Source organism: Lissotriton vulgaris, chromosome 8 (assembly GCF_964263255.1).
Source record: "Lissotriton vulgaris chromosome 8, aLisVul1.2, whole genome shotgun sequence".
In the NCBI taxonomy this organism is placed as follows: domain Eukaryota; kingdom Metazoa; phylum Chordata; class Amphibia; order Caudata; family Salamandridae; genus Lissotriton; species Lissotriton vulgaris.
This window is the reverse complement of record NC_141696.1, coordinates 1,434,123,277-1,434,145,629: the sequence shown is the minus strand read 5'-3', so window position 1 is coordinate 1,434,145,629 and position 22,353 is coordinate 1,434,123,277. Positions and strand designations below refer to the sequence as shown.

At 41.6% G+C, this 22,353-nt stretch overlaps 1 pseudogene; it reads left to right on the top strand.

The window, feature by feature from the left end:
* Window positions 1-4,584: 4,584 nt before the first annotated feature.
* Window positions 4,585-4,849, top strand: LOC147698889 (acyl-coenzyme A thioesterase 13 pseudogene; annotated as a pseudogene).
* Window positions 4,850-22,353: the final 17,504 nt, after the last annotated feature.

Genomic DNA, 22,353 nt, shown 5'->3' with positions numbered 1-22,353 from the left:
GGAAACCGTCCAGAAGCTTTGTTTAATTCAACACATAACGATTTTTACATGTACAATGTAGTGTAACATTGATAACATATACATGAATGCACAGATAATGTCAAAGTAAATTTATGCAAATACTTGAAATTAGGTTTACATTAAATGTAAAACAAAAAGAGGTGGTGCCACTTTACCAGGAACGTACAAGTACATAAATATGCCAGTTGGGTACAAGCCAGTTCCACCATGTTTAAAGGAGAGAGCACAAACACTTTAGCACTAATTAGCAATGGTAAAGCCAACAAGAACAGGTTCAGAAAATAGGAGGATGAAGGCAAAAAGTCTGGGGATGAACCTGAAAATAGGGCCAAGTCCAACAGTGTGACCATCCATGGGTTTTGAAGGAAACCCCGATCAGCTAACAATAGTAGACACTGTTTTTCTCCAAAAATTAACGCCATTTGGATGCAGGACTTAAAAAGGAGAAATGCTTTATTTCTCCTTTCTTTTCTGGCTTTGCATGTGTGCTGCACTGTACAGTGCACATTCAAAGTGGGAATACTTTTAAAGTCAGTCTAAGTAAGTATTTTGTGCTGGAAGGGTACCATTCCAGTACAAAACCTATACTTAGACTCATGCATACATCTTTGCACTTTGGTGCAAAGGTGTGGTCATGGCGCTGTGGAAATAGCAGGTTAGTGCCACATATCTGTAGATATGATGCTTTTCTGCTCTGTCTCTGCCAAGCAACTCAGAGCAGGAATTTGGGGGGCTGCCCTGCATTCTGTGACAGTTTTTTTAAATCTGGGTCCAAGTTTGAAGCTTCTTGCTGAAGCTTGAATGATTGGAGAATGATGTAAGTTTGAGCAGCAGTAAGCTCCAGAACGTGGCCGAAAAATATAAACAAGCACTGGCAAAGCCATTAGGTTTTGCCTTTGGGAAGTATTCTCTTTGCTAATACCGTTTACTCAAGCTGTACAGGACTGGCAAGCCCATTGAAGAGTAATTATAAAATTTATCAGTTTATTTTAAAACAAGGATTGGCAAAGCAATTATGTCTGGCATTGTCTGTCAACCGTTTTAATTTGTCGATGCTTGTTTTGATTTGTCTTGGTTTCTGTGAAACTTGATGTTGGGGAAGTGGTAGGATCACTGCCAATAGTTAAAAAAAATGTCTATAAGCAAAAATATTTTTGGTACCTAAAAGCACATTTTCGTAACCAATGCCTCGAAAGTGAATCAATTCGTATCTGGATAGGTGAAACAATGTTAAAACAGGCCCACACATCCTTTGAGCCCATTTCTCCACTGTTCATGGGGTAGTCTGTGCGTGTTCCCACCATTTCTAATGGCTACCCAGTGGCCCATTTTCACACCTCTTTGCTATGCTCAGGACAATCAAAAATCTGGCTCGCCTCGCTTAAATTCTTTAGTTATATATTCCTTCTGTAGGGGGACGTGGCTAGCGCCCAACGGAGATGGCGGCTTGTCTGTAGATCTCCGACAGCGGCGGAAGCAGTTTCGGCCCGACGGCGTGATTTCGCCAAGGCACAACCTACATCGAGTGGGAAAATGCATCGGAAGCTTTGAGCTACACCTTCAAGTAATTTGCAGCGTGATTGCAACGTTGTGAAGGCTGATGCCTCAAACTTTGCATTTTTTCCCTGCTGGTTGCTGATTATGCTGCACTCTGGCATAAAAGCTTATTGCATATTTCTACTGTTGAACCTGGCCCGTTTCTCCTTGTGAAGGCTGGAAGGTGATCTACATCTCAGAATTACGGGTGGCCATTTTATGCATCAGTGTCTTCTGAATCATTGCAGCTGCTGACTGTCTTAAACGCTGCATGAGGTGGTTTTGACCCTACACCACTGGCTATGATTTCGCAGGTTCACAGTTCACAGCTTATAATTATATAGGTAATTGCCTTTCATTTTAGTATTTTATTGATCTATGCTTCATTGCCTTTCCAACTATTTATCTGTGGGATACTCAAGAAACGTGCTCTTCATTAACAATGGCGCTACAATGATGCATTTCCTTCCTGCTGTCCCTTTGCATTATGGAAGATTTTTTCAACTAGTTTATTCCTTCTTTGGCTAATTCTTTTCTGCCATGTTTTGCACTGGGACTTTACTACTGCTTACTCAATGACTTTTTTGTCAAACTCAGGCCATTTTGTTCGATTTTCCTCCTTTCTGGTTCTCATGCCTCACAGTTTTCATTGACTTTTTCATCTTATCTGCCATAGGTGACCATCGCTCTGCTTACTTTTAGCTCTCTATGCTCCTACATGCGGAAACTTCGTAATTTGAAACTCTCTCCTGCTACTAAGGTGCCTACTTGTTCAGACTCTGACTCTCCCTCACAGGATTTGGAAGAAAGTGCGAATCCAGGTCTGAGATGAATTCAGGAGCAATTTCTAAAAACCACAACGGCGGAAAATTGCCGGCAACTTCTGCGTCTTCTAAATGCCTATAAAAGGATCTTCCCTCTCCAGAAAACACCTCTTCCTCTTCTTATTTTGCTAGAACTGCGAGCTCTCAAACCTTTTATTGAAACGACAACTAAAACCCTGCAAATTATGCATGATAAATGGTCGTCCTTGGATTCTCGTTTCCTTATCCTTGAGCAGTCAACAAAATCTGTGCAAAGTTCCTGTTCCAGTATCCCATCCATGGAAGCTGAAATTCTTCAACTTTAAGAACAAACAGAGGATTTGGAAAACAGAAATCGCAGGAACAACCTAGGCCTTTATGGACTTCCTGAACTTTCAGAAAGATCCAACCTTACTGCTTTTTAGGTTTCGCCTATTATCATTCGCTTGCGAATGTAATAGGCGAGAATTCAAGTGCTCCATCGACTCGTCAAACCACTGCGGTTTTTCCACAGTGCATGTGAGTCACGTGACCACACAAGCATGCGCATCTCCCTAATCCGCCTGCCACACTTCTCCTCCCCTCGCTCGCATTCCCGCCCCCCCCCACCAGGCTCTCCTGCCCCCATCCGGATTCCCTCCACGCACATAAAACATCTGCTGTGCCTTTAGTCACACCGAAGTCCGCCTGCCACACTTTTCCTCCCCTCGCTCGCATTCCCGCCCCCCCCCCACCAGGCTCTCCCGCCCCCATCCGGCTTCCCTCCGCGCACATAAAACATCTGCTGTGCCTTAAGTCACACAGAAGTCACGTTTTTAAACAACGCTTCCTTGTAACTAATTACAGGTTTGTAAAATATTTGATATCACCATCGCTGACACGATTAACAGAAAACATTCCTGTGAGACATAGTTCTGTAATAAAAAAGTCAGCAATTATTCCACTGGATGTCACCGCCCCATATCCTGCTCCGATGTACTCTAGGGGGTGATGTCACGCACACTTTATTATAATTGTAATGCTCACGTTTCAGCCCTAGACACAGCTGTCTGATATACGGCATGACGTCACTGCAGTAGCAGAACAACTAGCTTCCATTGCACGGGATGCACAGAACCCTGCACCCCCTCCCCCTTGTATCCCGTGCAGAGGGTATCGGTGGTTACCAGCGCCCCAAACTGAAACTCAGCAACCCATGCACCCAGACCCTCTCTTCAACAAGGCACTCACATCTTCAGCGGGAGGCAGTGGAAGGACAATTCATTCATCTTGACCAGCAAGGTGGCCTTAGCCTGACTTGGCAAGGCCTGTTAAGATGGAAACGTCCTGTTCAGATAATGTTCCATCGTGTTTGTTTCAGTTTCACTGTTTTGTGCATACCTTGTTTTCCAAATAAACACATAGGGTCTGGTTCGAGGCAGGCTCCATTATTTTGCCAACATTCATGCTTCTCTGTCATGTGCTGGTTCTCTGTTTGATCAGAGCCTCTGACAGGAATACAGTATAAAGTGTATGCCAAAATATGTCTTCTACGACCGACCACAAAAAGGAGTCGTGTGAAGTGGATGGAGTGGGTGATCAGAAAGCGCAAGGAGACACGTATAGGCTATTATGTCATTGTCAACATCACTGCAGTGAGATAAACACAAGCCTCGACAACTAGCAACGCACACATACATCCAGGCAGTGCAAACAGTCAAGCACAGATCCCTGCGCCCCCACATCCACTAACCACAAAGAGAACCCCATATAACCTCAATAATGCACAAAACCACTGAACATTCAAGATATTTTCATTATCAACACCTTTAGCAAATCGTAATAATGAGAACACAACAACAATAATAGAGACATATCCTCTACTTAAAACCACAAAAGTGGCAAGCACTTGTGACAAGAAATGTTAAAGCTAATACACGAGCATTATGTCTTTCAGTTATTTTCATTTAAAACAACGGGGGGCTTCTTTTTGGGCTACTTTTGCCTTCTTGTGCGGAAAAAAGTGGTTTGGCCGGGCGCCCACAGTCAGACACACACTCTCCAAGCGCATCTCGCTTTCGCACACAGGCATTAACTCCCACGAGCAGAAGGCAGCTATAGAGCGACGTCTGGCATCCATCAATGAGGCCTGGCTACATTCTTGCTGGTGTTATCTTATCTCGAGTGGTTGCTTGTCACTGTAATTCACTTTCGAAAGTGCACACACACCGGCACAGCGTGAAGGATGGATGGTGGTATGACAGCCACTCTAATAGATGTTGTTTCAACCGCAGCGCTTGCGTTCACAGAAAAAGGAATTCCAGGGGTCAGTGTGGATATGAACATTACGTACATGAATGCAGCTAAAATTGGAGACTCGGTGTTAATCACTGCTCAGATTTTGAAGCAAGGAAGAAGCCTCGCCTTTGCCACAGTAGATGTCACGGACAAAGCTACAGGGAAATTGATAGCACAGGGAAGACACACAAAGCACATTGGGAAGTAATGGCAAGCACATTTCTAATTTCAATTTGAAGAAAGCTTGCTTACCCTTTCACATGAACCTTGAAAGATCCACCCGTGTGGCGTTATTGTTTTTCTCCTATTATCTCGGACTGGTTTAGATCTTTTTTCACATTTTTATGTTGTTTCTGTGTGAGATGCTTCCATTCTTAAAGTGAGAGTACATCAGAAATGCTTTGAAGCTAATTCCAACTATGTGGATGTTAACTCCTTCCCTATGGCCATCCCCCTCTGTCATTGTGCCGGAAAAAAACACATTCCCTCTTCTAACCAAACACTTAAGACTGGACAAAATAGACATTGCATGGTATGAAGTGTTTATTTGTTTCAGTTAATTAAAACCTTTGCAAAAGATTAAAAGAAAATAAGAATAATAAAAAAACAGAAAATAAAGATAAAAAGAATCTCATTTCTGCTTGTAAGTTCTAGTACGCAGACATTTAGCAGCAGATGACTTAACCAAAGCACAGACAATAGCATTAGACTCTTAAATATTTTGAGCACAAGTATCTCTAAGGTAACTAAGTGCGTAGAAAAAAGCATATTACATGGAGATTTTCCACAATGGCTCATTATTTCTAGCGATGTAAATGTGTGACGGTCTGAATTCTGTGAATTATGATCTGCCATTTTTGCTTCAATTTTGGCGCTTATTATGTTTGTGCGCAAAACTTTTTGTCAATTTGTCGCTAAGTGTTTGCGGGTGACTTGAAGGTAATGATTACATGGCCATTAAAGTGCTTTTACTTGACTGTTAGGTTCCATGTTCATAAACCCAGAGGAGGGTAAAACGTATTTCAGTGACAAAAGAACATATAGTCCCGGGTTCAAATCCAGGCACGGCCATCCCACCCCTTCATCCAGTGTAAGGTCAACCAAAAAATAACAGGCAGTCCCGTATGAACTCACCAGAGAGGGGAATCATGTACTCTCGATCAAAGCGCTATAGCGCATTCCCGTTTGAGATGCTAATCAACAACCAGTCAAACATCACTGGCTCAGGTTTCATCATCGGGGCGGGGACATTTCACGGGCGGGGCCTTGGAGTACGCTTTACACACTAGAACCACCACTCCCCTCTGCCCGTTCCCTACAGGAAGGCTCTGACACGCACCACACCCTGTCCCGGGAGCTCCTGCCCGGCCTGTGCTGCAGGCGAGAGGCAGTCTTGACTTCTTCGCCAGTCTCTGGGCCACTTAGATTTCTGTGGGAATCCAAAAAGGCCTTAAGCAAAACAAGCACTGCCGTTGCCAATAGGTTTCGCATTTGGAAAGTTGGAGCTATTGGTTTTGTAAACAACATTTTATATTTATATATCGTTATTGGCATTGTCAATAACAATATATAAATATAAAATGTCATTTACAAAACCAATAGCTCCAACTTTCCAAATGCGAAATCTATTGGCAACGCCAGTGCTTGTTTCCAGTCTTTTCTTCCAAAAATTTTAGACACACCTGCCTTATCTTCCGTCAATATACAGAGGGCTCATCGCCTTGGTCCTAGAGTATCCTCCAAACCTCGGGCATCATCATGTTGTTTCTACAATATACGGATCTCCTACAGGTTCTTTCAGCCGCCAATGCCAAAAAACAAATTATCTGGGAGGGTCATTGTCTTTATCTCTTGCAGGATGTTGCTAAAGTCACTGCTGACCGTCTGACGAAATTTCTTGATATGCGCCCACAACTGAGAGCTCTTAACGCCAGATATGGTCTCCTCCACCCATGTCTCTTTAAGGTTACTTACAAGGAGAAACCCACTACATTTGAAGATCCTGCCGTTCTACAGGAGTTCCTCCGTCGTCATGGAGCGGATGTCATGGACACTTCCAGAGCCACCTGATCACACCTGATACCATTCTGGATTTGTGTACCCTGATTTAATCTTGTTGTCTCTCTATTTGATGGTTGTCTTACCCTATCTTTTTACCCTATGTTTACAAATGTTTTTACTTAATGTTCTTCCTGCCTTGTTTTCTTACATTATATTTTTATATCCTTTTTACAGGTATCCCCTCATTCATCCCATCCCGGTGTTGCCACATTGGTTTCTGTAATCTTTTTCCTGCCACTCTGTCTGCAGAGGTTTGATTGCCGTTCTCGCTGTTATCGCTGTCACCTTTTGAAGCTGTCACCCCTGTCTCACGTTTGTTCCTGTAAGTTTGTCTTTCAGTCGTCTGTTTTGGACATGTACTGTCTTTGTGTTCTTTATCTCTTTCTATCCTCTTTCTTATTTATCTTTGATCTTTCTTTCCTTTCTTTTTCTCTCTTTTTTCTTCTTTTATGTCGCTCTTAACTCCTTTCTTTTCTCCTATTACCTATTCTTTTACATCTCTTTCTTTATGGAGTCAGTAAGCATGCTATTGTTTTATATTTCCTCTCAGTTTTATATTCCGTGTCACTACTTGGAATGTTAAAGGTTTAAATAACTCGATTAAGAGGCAACGGGTATTGTCACACCTTGCTAGACTTAAGACTGATGTTGCCCTTATTCAAGAATCACATCTCTCACAAGATGAAGCTCTAAAAATTAAGCGTTGTTGGGTGGGTCATGTTTTCTTTTCTCCCACTAATGATAAGAAAAATGGAGTTTTGATCCTGTTTCATAAATAGTTAAATGTTTCCTTAATTTCTCAAGAGTGTGATGCTCACGGTCGTTGGTTAATTGTCAAGTTGCTTATTGATAAAATACCTCTTGTGATTTTTAATGTTTATGCTCACACTAGTATTGATAAGCTTTTCTGGCCTTCTATTTCTGACAAATTAACTACCCTTACAGATGATTATATTTTTTATGGTGGTGATTGCAATCAAATTTTTGACCCTTTCCTTGGCCGTCACTCCAAAGTCAAATTTTTACCTTCTAGGATGCATTCCCAATTTATTAAAACTATTCAAAATAATGCATTAGTAGATGTTTGGAGATTATGTAATCCTGATCTTAGAGAATATAGTTTTTATTCCCCTTCACATAATTCTCAATCACACATCGATTATATTTTTCTTAGCAAATCCTTGACTCAACATGCCATTCACTCTGACATTGGTTCCATTTTGATCTCAGACCACGCCCCAGTACTCGTTGATATTGACCTCGATCTCTTCTCTCCTCATTCTGGCAGGTGGCGGTTTAACAACTCTTTACTTCTCGACCCCATTTTCTGCACAGAATTTACTAAATTTACATCTGAATTCTTTCTACTTAATCACACTCCTGATTCCTCTTACGTCATGGAATGGGACTCCTATAAGACGGCTTCTAGAAGTTTTATCATTAATTTTGTGTCGCAGAAGAAAAAACTTAATGTGACTAAATCTGCTCAATTACTTGCTCAGATCAAGCAATTCGAACTTGCCTATCACTCTTCTAATACCAAATCCTCTCTCAAGGATCTCATTGATGCAAAAATCTCTTTTAATAAATTTACCACTGATGCTGCCTCGAATCAGTTATTGAAATGTAATTCACGATATTATGGAGGTCAAAACAAATTGGGAAAATGACTTGCTAATTATTTAAAAATTCAAAAAGAACGTACAAAAATGGAGTTGATTAAAACCTCAGCTGGTGATTCTTTGTTTAAAGACAAAGATATTCTTAATGAATTTGTTACTTTTTATAAAAATCTCTACACCCCTGACCTTGTTCCTTCAGCAGCTGACCTCCTTTTCTACTTTCAATCTATCCCCCCTTCAATCTATCCCCCCTTCTTCGACTCATGTGGATTTAGGTCCTTTAAATGCGGATATCTCGCTCCCGGAAATTTCTCTTGTCGTCTCAACATTGCGTCAAGGTAAGGCCCCTGGCCCAGACGGGTTCACTATCGAATTTTACGGTCATTTCGCCTCTCTTCTTTTACCAAAACTTTTACTTTTATTCCAATCCTTTCTTGATTCTGGTCTGTCGAGCGGCTCTTTTCAACAAGCCTTAATTTGTTTGATCCCTAAGGATGACTCTTTATGTAAGAATTATCGTCCCATCTCCTTAGTTAATACCGACTACAAAATTCTGGCCAAGATTCTAGCTCTTCGAATGGATCCTTTATTACCCGACTTAATCGGTCCTGAACAATCTGGTTTCGTTAAAGGCCGTCTATCCTCTGACAACTCCTGAGTCTTTTTCGATATTCTCAGCAAAGCCTCTTCTCTAGATCTCCCCCTAGCTGCTATTTCTCTGGATGCTGAGAAAGCCTTTGACATGATTAGTTAGGATTTTATGTTTCAGGCACTCACTTGGGCAGGTTTCCCGCCCACATTTCTATCCCTTATCTCCTTACTGTATTCTTGTCCTCAAGCGTCGATTTTTGTTGATGGAATGGTTTCAGATTACTTCGCCCTCCAAAGAGGTGTTCGACAAGGCTGTCCTCTGTCTCCGTTATTATTTGTGTTAGCTCTGGAACCTTTCCCTACCAAGATTCGGCAAGATGATTCTATTTCTGGGTTTCATTTTGCTTCTAAACAAGTTAAACTTTCAGTTTATGCCGATGACATTCTTTTTTATTGTTCAGAACCAACCTCATCTCTTCCGTCTTTTCTTCAACAAGTCTCCTCTTTCTCCGCAGTATCTGGTTATCGTCTTAACGTCGATAAGTGTGAAATTCTTCCCTTAAATTCTCTATGCCAAAAACATCTCTTTGACCATTCTGGTTTCTCGTGGCAACCAACCAAAATAAAATACTTAGGGGTTTGGTTTGCTCCCCTCTTATCTGATACTCTGAAAATAAATTTTGATTATGTCTTTAAGAAATTGGACACTGCCATCACTCGTTGGAATCCACTTTTTCTGTCCTGGTGGAGATGTCTAAATTCTATCAAAATGATGTTATCACCTCTTGTATTATATTCTATTTCCATGATCCCAATACATATTCCTGATTACTATTTTAAAAAGATTGATTCTATCTTACTAAAATTCTTGTGGAACGGTAGAAGATCTCGTATCGCTCTTACTTCCATGCGGAAGGATAAATCTCAAGCTCGATTTCGTTTCCCTGACTTCAAGACGTATCATCGTGCTTTCTCTTTAAAACAAACATTTTTTTGGCTTTCCTCTGATCATCCCTTTTATCCTCCTCTTTGGGTACAAATGGAATCTTCATTTATTTCTCCTTTTGACTTCCGTGATATTTTATCTTTCACGTCTACTGTGACTCGTCTTCGTAATCCTATGATTTCTTACTCTCGTTCACTCCTCCTTCCTTTTCTATCTTCCTCCTATCCTTCTATATCTGCGACGCATGAACAACCCATCTGACATAATAAACATCTCAAGATCCGTTTCTTTTGGAAAACTTGGCACTCCCATGGTCTACGATGGATCTCTCAACTTCTCTCTCATAATCTTCCCCTGTCCTTCTCAGACCTTCAATCCCAATTTTCTTTACCCTCTAGCTCTCGCTCACAATACAATACTTTACTTCCTATTCTCAAGTCTTATCTTCAATCCTTACCGATCTCTAATGCCATTCCTGTCGATTGTCGCTCCATTTCTCAGGCAATCGATTCCTCTCCCTCTGCTTCCTTTCTTTATAATTCTTTTCACTTTTCTGCAGACAGATCCAAAACTAAAATTGAATTAGCCTGGGAACGTGACTTTTCACTAGAATGGTCGACTATGTTATGGGAAATACTTTGAACCAAAATCCATAAAACCTCTAGAGCTGCCAATACTACCCAAACTTTATACTTTATCTATAATCGAACTCTTTTCACTCCTCTTGCTTTATCAACTTTTTCCTCCGACACCCCCCCTATTTGCTGGTTATGCCCCTGTCCTTCTGCAGACTTGAAACACATGCTGTTTGATTGCCCTCCTGTCCTCCAATTTTGGAAATTAGTTTGGCTTGAACTCCAAAAAATCTTTCAGTTTCAGATTCCCTTTTCCTTGACTCATATCTACTTAGGTTCTTTATCCCCTGCACTTCCCCGCTCTCATCAACATTACCTACTCATTGACCTTTTGATAGCTATTGCCTTCCATCACATTACCTCTAATTGGAAACAAGCCACTAATGTTTCTTTCCGTTCATGGTGGAACGCGGTAAGTTTCCATCATCGCCTAGACACTAATTATGTTTCTCCCGTTTCCCTAGCAATTAAAAGAGACCTCCTCTGGCTCCCTTTGGTAACCTATCTCTCCTCATATGCCCCATCAGTCATTACCCAGGATGTTCATTCTGTTGAAGTACGCAAACCACCTTGATTCTCCCATTGCCTTTTTATCTCAATATTAATTACTAATGTACTTTATTGTTCTTTCTTACACATTGTGTCATATATATTTCGCTTTTGTAAACTATTATGCTTGCTTTGTTGCTCCATGTGTATGATTTTGGATTCAGTTACTTTTTGCTTATTTATATTTAGTATGCGTAATTCCATTCATTTTTCTCATTTTTGTATAATTTGATGATTTATCATATTGTCTGTTTTTTCGTTCCTGATTCCTGATTTCTTTTTGTGTTTTCCTTAATCTTCAATAAACTCAAACTTAAAAAAAATAAATTCCTTCTGTAACAGTAAACGTTCTGTCTCAGCAAATATTGAGGTGAGTGCTGAAAATCAGAACTCACCCTTTGCATTTGGCTTGAAAAATTGCTTAGCAATGCATAAAGACATGAATGACCCTACATGAGTAATATTTATTTCAAAACATTGTGTTGAATTGAAATAAAAGTGCACATCATTAAATCCCATGTTGCTATCTCTGTTAGAAAAACCTGCAGTCCTGGTCTCTCAGCTAATAAGCCAATGCATTCTGGGGCTTGTGTACTTCACAACAATTTGTTTAAATGCAGTGCATTTAACAAGCCTCTGTATCACAGGGGAGGATCCACAATTCCAGACCTTGATTTTAATTTAACAATATCTTACACTCTAGGGGCTGTAGTGTATGCATACTACCCTCAGAGCCATTTCATGAATTGTGGGGGTTGTAGTCATGCATCACCTTGATGTAGCTGGACTACTGTTAGACCAGACAGCTTTAGGGTGGTCTTCCCCCAACTGTTTGCTTGCCTCCCTCCATTTTTCTGATATCGTTTTTGCTGACAATAAGACTTTGCGCACTTTGCCGCCTTACCACTGCTAACCAGTGCTAAAGTGCTTGTGCCTTCTTCCCTAAACATGGTAACAGTGGTTCATACCCAGCTGACATATTTAATGTACATATACGTGCCAAGTAAAGTGGTAGCCCTTGTAACCAGGGCCTGTAAATTGAACGCTACTAGTGGGCCTGCAGTGCTGATTTTGCCACCTACTTAAGTATTCTTTTAACCATGTCTCGGGCCTGCAGTTGCAGAGCCTGTCTGCACAGTTTACACTGCCATGTCGATCTGGCAAAACAACCCTTTTGCCAGGTCCTAACCTTCCCTTTTTGTACATATAAGGCTGATCTAAGGTAGGCCCTGGAAAAACCAGAGGGCAGGGTTCAATGTATGTAAAAGGCAGGGTATCTATTTTTAAGGTTTACATGACCAGGTAGTGAAAAACTCCCAAAGCCCTGCAAGGCTTGTCTCTTCCATAGGATAATGTTGGGATTACCTTATTGCATTTTATAAGTGTAAATTCCAATTCTGGTGTCCCTCAAATAACAATTTAAAATCACAACATATGGTGTAGTCGGATTTTAAATTGCTATTCTGAAAATGCCACTTTTAGAAAGTTGTCATTTTCTTACTTTAGCCATTTGGTGCCTGCTGCCTATCTCTGACCACTTGTCTGGGATGGGTGATAGCTGGGTTTTGTTTATTCCCTCTAGACAGCCACACACAATGCAAGCTTAAGTGTGATTTGATGGCCCGTCCATGGGAGAATGGGAGGGAGGAGCTGGACCCTGCCCCGTGTACACCTGAATAGGTCGTGTCCTGTCCCCACAAAAAGGGCTGCATTGTCCCCAACAGGGTACAAGTAATGGACCTCTGACATCACCACTTCAGTAAACTTCTGGACCTGTAACCACTCAGCCAGGAAGAAGGACTGCTGTGCTGCTGAAGGACTACCACTCTGCCGGACTGCTGATTTGCTGGACCCCATACTTGTTGTGCTGCCTGCTTTTCCCCTGCCTTGGTGAGAAGGAGTGGACTAGCATCATTTGAACACAGAGTGACTCCAGGGGCTAGCTGGCTGGCCTCTTGATCTAAAGTCTCAGAGACATAAAATACTTCCAACCACCCTGCCTCTACACTTGGACTCTGCCATCAGTGAGTCTGCCCTGCCAAGTGGTGCCACCCCAGTCCTGGACCTTTGGAAGTGGGCCTAAGGTGTTTGTTCCAGCAGAACCAACGCATTACATGCCAAACCGGCACATCATCACGGTTTTGTGGGATTGGAACCAATGCATTGTTGATACTGTGTTGATCCAAACAGATGCATCGCATCTGCTCCCTGGATCGAACCTGACGCATCACTTTTAGAACTGCCACTACGCTACGCTAGACCAAGTACTTGTGTCCATCCACAGTTCCCGTTTTAGGAGCTACTTTTTTCTTTTTTTGGGCACTCCACATGAGTGCTGATGTTTTCACTACCTCCATTCTCCATTGTCTCTTCCCCCTCCCATCCGCCCCATCCGAAACCCAGATCACACTCACATCCGAACAGCTTATAGTGCCCTGGGACATATAAATAAAATAGCCCTACCAATCCCTCCAAACCTCTCCTGCTTCGTTGTTGTTGCCCATCTCACCCCCACGCACCCTCACATTACTGCAAACGCGCTGTGACAGACACCACTTGCCGAACCATAGCGCTTTGTTTTATTTATTTTAAGCCATTTTTAAAAAATATTAACAAAGCCAAAAAGTTTTATCATTTTTGTAGAACTAAAGTTGTATCGCAGATAACATCATTCTTATTGAAGTAGCAATACATTTCCTACATGTACGTTTCTATGTTTCTCCTGTTTTCATCACCACGTTTTTAATCACATCATTAAACTCAGGAGCATCCAATTGTGAGCAAGTTAATTTATGATGTTTAGTATTAAAATATCTGTTCCAGCATTTAAGTGAGATCTTTTTACCCAAATAGTGGTCTCATCCACACCCGTTTTAAGTATGTGGCTTTGAAAAGGAAATATAAAAATATGTGTCTAAATTTTGACCTAAGTTTAGCCAATTACCTTTTTGGATGTCACTTTTGCTACACATCGCGCAACACAGAAAACTCCTAACTCCAAACTCATTAGGAAGCATTAGAAATATACAGCGTAGAGAAAACCGATCATATATGTTAAGAAATCTTTTAAGTTGGTAAATGCAATATGCCAGTTTATCTGCATTACCAAAGCTGTTGTTCGAGGCAGCTGCATATCCTTTCGCCAAAGTCAATATCAATGGCGTAGCTGGTTTACAATGGGCCCTAAAAGAAGCACTTTAGCACTGCTTACCAGTGCTAAAGTAATGTGGTCTCTCCTTCAGGTATGGTAAAATCGGCAAATGTCATTTACAAGTACCAAGTAAAGTGGTGCTCTCTGTACACACTGCTTTTAAATTAAATGATACTAATGGGCCGGCAGCAATCAATTTTCCACCCATTAAAGTAACCCTTTAACTCCTTGCATGCGGGGCTCATTCCCCCGCTGTGCTGGAGGGAGGGTGGGCGCTCACAGCGCCCCAGTGCTCATGACGAGCTCAGCTCGTCAAGAGCCACGGTGGTCGTGTGCTCACAATGAGCTTAGCTGGTTATGACCACACCCGTTGGTGTAGAGCGTTCGCACAGCAGGGGAATTAGCCCAGCGTGCGAGCATTCCAACGGACATAACGAGCTCAGCTCGTCATGAGAACACGAGCACCGTCGCTCATGACGAGTTCAAGGGGTTAAAACATGGCTCAGGCCAGCCACTGCAGCCTGTTGTGCAGTGTTAGACTCCCATTTCAACCTTGCAAAATAAACCTTTTGCCAGGCCTAAACCTTCCCTTTTAATATATATAAGCAGGAGCGGCCCGTGCAGGTAAGAGTCAGTGGGGCCTGTTTTGGGGGGGATTCGACAGACAACCACAAGGGAAAATGTAATAAATAATACATTTTCCCTCGTTGTTGTCTGTCGAAATCCCCCCACTCCCTCCCACCCGGCCCCACCGGTCTTACCTGCACGGGGCGCTCCTGTATATAAGTCACTCCTAAAGTAGGCCCTAACGGCTCATGGGACAGGGTGAATTGTACTTACAGAGTAACATGTGTGTATTTAAGTTTCACATGTCCTAGCAGTGAAAACCTCCTAAAGTCGTTTTTCACTGCTGCAAGTCCTACCTCTCCCATTGACTAACACTGGGTTACCTTAGTGGACTTATTAAGTGATCATTTGGATCGTGAGCAGGTAGAGATGTCATATTTACACTCAAATGGATTATAATTCAAAATCCTCTTTAATGGTAATGCTGGATTTTAAGTCACAATTCTGAAAATGCTACTTTTAAAAGTTGTCTTAACCATGTGTTCTTTTTGCCAGAATCCAAGGTCACATGACTGTGAATGGATCTGTTGTTGGTGTTTGTATATTTCTGCCAGACAGTAAGACAAAGGGGTTAGGGTGTCATCAGGATGGCGGGGGTGGGGAAGTTATGCTCAGCCCCACTTGCACTTTAGAGGGATTGTCTCCAGTATACGCTCGGGACCCTGACACCAGCCTATTGTCCCCCTAGACAGTGTGGCGGCCTGATATGGGAAGGGAAGAACATTACCGGGCCAGATGTGGTGGTCAGACGGGACTTCCCCCACACACAATGGCTGGTGGCAAGTATTACAGATGAAGAACTGCCTTGTTCCCCACAGGACGGCCCTGCTGCTTGAGGTCTGCCTTGTTCCCCACAGGACTGCCCTCCTTCTATCCGAGGACTGTCTTGTTGCTTGAGGCGTACCTTTTTCCCCAGAGAACTGCTCTGCTGCTTGAGGCCTGCACTGCTCTTTATTAAGGAAAAATGGACCTGCTCCCTTTATCCCAGGCTACGTGAGTGACTCCCAGGGTCAATCGGCTGACCTCCTGTCTGATTTTCAGGGACACAACAAGCTTCAGAGGCCTCCCTGCAACTGTTCAGCTGACCTGCTGCAACTGGCACTGCAACTGGGCGTGCCTGATCTTTTCGGGTCTCTGAATGAGTGAACCTCTCCTGCCCGAGAGGTGCCTCCCTAGGCCCTGGACCCTTTGCTGGCATCAAAGAACACTCCTCTTCAAGAGAAGGACAAACCCTGAAAGTTTGGGCTCTTCATGACTGTGAACGAGTGCTTTTGCACCAAGACTCTAACGCCCACAACGACCGTCATCACACTACAGTGACACCTGGCAAAGCGAGCTCTGCACTTTGCGCTACAGCAACGATAGTCAGTGACCACCAATGCAAAATTCTAGCAATGACCATCTGCAACACCTGATCAGGTTTTTGTGCTGCAGAGATGGCAGTCCACAATGACCTGCCTTCTCTTTGCTATACTGCATTGACCATCCGCGATGCTCTACCTGTTCCTCTTGGTCTCCACCACAAGCAGAAGTCTTTGCGACAGACTTTGAGAAGATCATTTTTTCAACGGGTCTAACCTGGTCTGTGCCCCATTGCAGTCAGCCTAAACTTGTGACTTTCTCCCAGTCTCGCACAATCAGATGACCACGAGTGACGCTCTATGCTTTTAGGTACTATACTGTCTTAAAACTTAAAACTGCATAATTCCGGTGGTATACAGACAAAATATCGACTCCAAAATATCGACTGGACATAATATCGAGTTTTAAATATAGACTGGACAAAATATCGACAGGACATAATATCGACTACAAAAATATCGTTTTTCAGGTAAGTGAAGTAATATCGACTGTATAAAATATAGATAGCAAAAATATCGAATTTTTAATAATATATAATATTTTATAGTGTATTTTTATGTAATAATATGTGTGAATAGTGTGTATTAATGTTATAAAATATTTTATTAAATGAATTTTGTTTTTATAATAATTGCGTAATGTAATTCTGTAGCGGGTTGTGGGTTTATAGGGGAATAGGGTGGGAAGTAATTTAATAATAATTAAGTAATTAATATATGTTTGTTAATATTTTTAATTAATAATTAATTGATAATTAATTAATATTAATTAGTTAATTAATTAATATAATTTTGAACATATTTTGTATTAGTAATTAATTGTTAATTAATTATTTGTAATTAGTTAATTACATTAATTAGAGTAAATTTTTAATATATTTAATTTTGTGTTATTTTTAAGTAATTAATTTGGAAAAAATAATATTAATTATTAAAATAATTACAGCTAATGTTCTAATATATTTACTTTATTGTTATTTTTAATTAATAATTAATTGGTAATTAAATAATATTGATACATTTTGGGTAAAGGAGCATTTTTAGGGTTCAGGGTCAGTTTTCAGTTTTAGGGTAAAGGGGTATTTTTGGGGTTCAGGGTCAGTTTTCAGTTTTTGGGTAAAGGGGCATTTTTAGGGTTCAGGGTCAGTTTTCAGTTCATGGGTAAAGGGGTATTTTGGGGGTTCAGGGTCAGTTTTCAGTTCTTGGGTAAAGGGGTATTTTTAGGGTTCAGGGTCAGTTTTCAGTTCATGGGTAAAGGGGTATTTTTAGGGTTCAGGGTCAGTTTTCAGTTCATGGGTAAAGGGGTATTTTTAGGGTTCAGGGTCAGTTTTCAGTTCTTGGGTAAAGGGGTATTTTTAGGGTTCAGGGTCAGTTTTCAGTTTTTGGGTAAAGGGGCATTTTTAGGGTTCAGGGTCAGTTTTCAGTTTTTGGGTAAAGGGGTATTTTTAGGGTTCAGGGTCAGTTTTGGGTTTTTGGGTAAAGGGGTATTTTTAGGGTTCAGGGTCAGTTTGGGGTTTTTGGGTAAAGGGGTATTTTTAGGGTTCAGGGTCAACTAATAAGATTGTAAAAAATTATTTTTATTATTTTCATTTATTATTTAATTATTATAATTTAATTTAAGTAGTATTAAGTATATTTTAGTAATTTAAATTTAATATTAATTTAATTTAACACTGTTTTTAATAAAGTCGATATTTTTTACATCTATATTATTGTTAACGATACTTTGTACTCGATATTTTTGTACTTACCTGTTTGTAGATACAAACTCGATATTTTGACTGTCGATATTTTGTCCACGATATTTTGGCAAGTCGATATTTTGTCCGTCGATATTATTTCAGTGATCCAATTCCGGTATCAAGCTTAACATCCCATTTCTTTTGTGTTTGAAAAATGGCCTGTTGTCAAAATATCTCTCTGTTAGGTTTAAGGTAAAATCAGCTTTAGCTGTATATTTATTCACATCTTATATATGTGCATAGAAAATGAGGGCAAAAGGTCAGACACACTCAGACATTGATTACTTTCACATCACATTCAGCATTGATTGGTTGACGTTTGACTTTTCACTACCTTTGGGTAATTGCATTTGTAGAGTAGTGAAATAGTCCATCTGAGAATTGATGCCATTGTATTCCACAGTGACAAGACGCCAAGTTCACTTGATGCAATGGAGAGTGTATTGATGAAATTTATGTCAAGGGATTTTGCCACTTTACATCAAGAGCTGGTGCACTGTGGCAGGAATTGTGGTTAGAAATGATGCTGCATACGCTGGGCACAGTGCACAGCTGGGTGGTGGCTGCTTGTCCTCTGCCCCGTTGCTCATACCCACTTAGCCTCTCATCCAGCCCTCATGATGATAGCTCCTTCAGGACCCCATCCCAGGCACGTGTCCATGTATTACTCCTGTTCACCCATGGGGCTTGGCCCCATCTCCTTTCTCCACACTTTATGTTTATGTTTTTGGCAATTTTTATAGCGCACAACTACCCGGGGTTGTCTCGGCGCTCAATGAAACAGAACGATAGCTACGCCCTTCTGCTGGGCTGGTGATTGTGTCTCCACAGAGCTACCTAAGGCAAATTTGAACATCTGCAATGAAAAAGGCACCCACAGGTTATCCAATGGCACCTAAATCCCCTGTCCCATTTTACTCCAACCGGTCACCTCTTGCCTGTGTCATTGCGTTGAGTCCCCACCTCTGTCCGCTGTAGACCGGCTCCCCAAGCTTCGGTCTCTAGACCTCTTGGTTTCCTGTGCCTTGACACAGGCGTCATCTCATTTATATAGGGTTCAATGCCCGCCTTCAGCACACTTCCAAGAATTCATACCTTCAGAAGAGTAGGGTCTGAGACGAAGGACTCCTGAGGGTTGCAAAAAGTGGTCGAGTGGGGAGGGCAGACAGGATTCCGCTTGCCTACTGATTACTTGGCATGAGGACTAAAGTTTCTAGGTAGAGAGTGTGCTCTGTTATTGGTTATTAACATATTGTATAGGAGCTTCTTCAAAGCGTGGAGGCCGTGTCTCTGAATCCTTGCACTGAGGCACTCTTCTGTCCTAACACTGATGACTGTGTGTCTCTACGTCAATCTATCTATCACGCTGTGTTACTTTATCGCTTTATTTCTCTATCGATCTATCCTTTGCTCTCTGTTCGTATAATGTTGGTATATCTCTATTTCTCTGTATCTGCCTGTCTGTCCACCGGTCTCTGGAGTGCTTTGTCTATTTCTCCATCTGTTGTCTTTCTCTGACTTTGACTGACAATACCTCGCCCGGTCACTTTGGTTTCCTCTGTTTCTTCCTCTATCACTCTCATGCTTTGGCTATCACTTATGGTGTATTCTTTATCACTCTGCCCAGTCCTCCATGTCACCATCTTGTCTCTGTCTTCTACTTTTCTGCTCTTCCTATCGTTTTATCCATATTTCTCCGTATCTACCTATTGCTATCTTCCTGTAGATCTTTCTGTCCGCCCAAAGTGTGCAAGAAGAGCTGACAAAGAATGCGGTACACGTGTAGAGCTCGCAGGTGAATGCATTGGCAACAGCTGGCTCAGTGTCATTCTATTCCGCATGGATGGATGAATGGCTGAATGCATAGACACAGAGATCAACTGTTAATCGAACTGCTTCAAGGTGCCTCCAGGTTCTCTTGGGGATGGATACTTGGTTGGATGTACATGTTAACTGAGCCCCTTGAGCCGCTTACTGCCATCCAACTGCATGCACCACAACCACTTGAATGACATCTTGCTCACCACAATGGAAACCACTCAACCTTACATTTACACGCACCTCTGCCTCAACGCGTGTTTACCCGCAGTGCCACATGATCATACCTCTCAGCAACCCTCAAACATAAACCTATCATCTACTAATAATAAAACTCAGTTCTATTTATTACTGTTCAATCAGCCACTGACAAATTAACCGCAGCAGCAATCACTGGTGCAGCATAACCCCACCCCCCTCACTTGCCGAACGATCCATTCGCCCATAGACACTCGTACCAGAACTCAGTTTTTCACATCACTCGGTCACTTACAACACAACAATGCCAATCACCCACATACTCATCTCAGCCCACACTCACACCAAAACCACTTGTTCACACCTTTCACTCATCATCAGTCATTTACAACATACTTTACTTAAAACATCAGAGTCATACCAAACAATATAACTCACTGCATTCCACACCCCAGTCAACATTCCACCAGGTTCAATATCGTATGCCCTCCCTGCACCCACACCATGACTCAGCCACCACATTTCTTACATTACCACTCACACTGGGTTGGGCTGCGTGTCCTAAGTTGCTTTAAGATCGCCTGTGCTGAGTGGGGCTTTGACTTGTGTGGTTTGTGAGACCTGAGTAGTAACTCTGCTATAGATCAAGATCAGCATAACCTGAACATTATTTTATTGGAGGTCTTAGCAAATAATCAAGTTAGATTACCTCATGAGGGTAGCTAATCTACTGTCTAAGGTCTCAGGTTGTTATATCTGAGTTACCAAAGGTATAGCTGTGTGAGCATGTGTGAGCATGTGTGCTAAGGCTGTTCACCCACCCATAGCTCACAAGTTACAGTCATTATTACAACATAGAAAGCATTAACTATCAAGCACTGGTAAATGCAGTAGGTTTTGCCTATGTGATTAATAATAAGTCGGTGAATAGTTGTGCAATGTAAGTTACTGAAAGTCTGTTCAAGTGTTATTACTTGTTTTTTTAAGAAAGGCAATATATTGTCTTGTGACTTGTGTTTTGATAAAATGGGGATATTAGGCCATAGTGGTAGAATCACCAAAAGTGATGTGCCCCAGATCACAAAATGTGTTCATGTGCAGGAGTTTAACTCCAGCCTTATGAGAAGATGGGCCATCTATGACCTCCAAAGCGAATTCTAAATTGTATTGCTTAACCGCAAACCTGGTTGGTGAAAATGTTGCACGTCGACATTCAATCACATTGTTCATGGAGATGGGGAGAGGAGGCAAAGAGAGCAGGAGGTGAGGAAAGAAGGAGAGTAGGAGACAGAGGGGAAGAGAGGTGAGGTGGCAGAAAAAAGCATAACACCTATTACCCTGTGACAGCTTCAGAAATGGCATACCAGTTTTTATTTCATGCGCACTGCTTGTGAATCTGCCAAGCTTTATAAGCACGAGTAAAACCATTAATCATGCCAACCAATTAAGATTTTTTTTTTAAGAGATTGGGGTCAAGGACTGTGAGGGGGAGAGGCTGTGATGGAAGGAGAAAAAGAAAGTGTGGGTACTATGGGGATGCAGCAAAATAGGAGTACCGAGGAAGAGAAAAGGAAAGAAGAGAGGTGGGAAGAAATAAAAGAAAGAGTTGGAGAATGTGAGTGAAAGCTGAAATAACCACAGTAAAAAGGCAAGAAAGCTGTGATAAGAGGGTGCAAGGGAGCGAACAGAGAGGACAGAGCGAGAAAGAGACAGATGGGTAGAGTGAAAAAAAGGCAGAGAGTGAGAGAATACACATATAGAGATGGGGAAAAAGGGAGAAACTGAGATAGGCAAACGGAGAGAAAAGTGAATTTGTATAAATGTTGGAAGGTTGTGGAAATCTTATATACAAGTTGTATTAAAGTCCTCAGTTCAGGAGGCTGTTCCTGTACTCACCAAATGACAAGAATTAGGGTTCATGAGATGAAGAAGCCGCACCAGAGGGGGGCGGGGCAGAAGAGCTTCTTAAAAGCACAATATGGTTACACTGGTTACACTCAACAGCGCAGCTGTGCCCAACAAGAACTTTAAGTGATGTCTATGCGAATATTAATTTAAAGGAATCTGCTTCTAAAGGAAGCAGGCAAACATTGTTTAAAATAAAAGAGAAAAATGTTTTATTTAAAAAAAAAAAATCAGAGAAAGCAAAGAAAAAGAAATGGTTGGTACCAAAAAAGTACCCTTTACATGGGTGCAGCCAGAAATGGCTTGCTGCTTGGCATCAGGCATGAAATGTGTGCTAATACAAAGTGGTGAACTTAAAAAAATGAAGGAGAAACAAAAAATATAGGGGCATATTATCAAGGGGGTTTATCTCCGCTTTTTTGGCTTTAAAAGCGGAGATAAAATTATCTCCCTAATACCTAGCTGTCGCTAACACCAGTTAGCGACAGCTAGTAGGAGATAGTGACCATC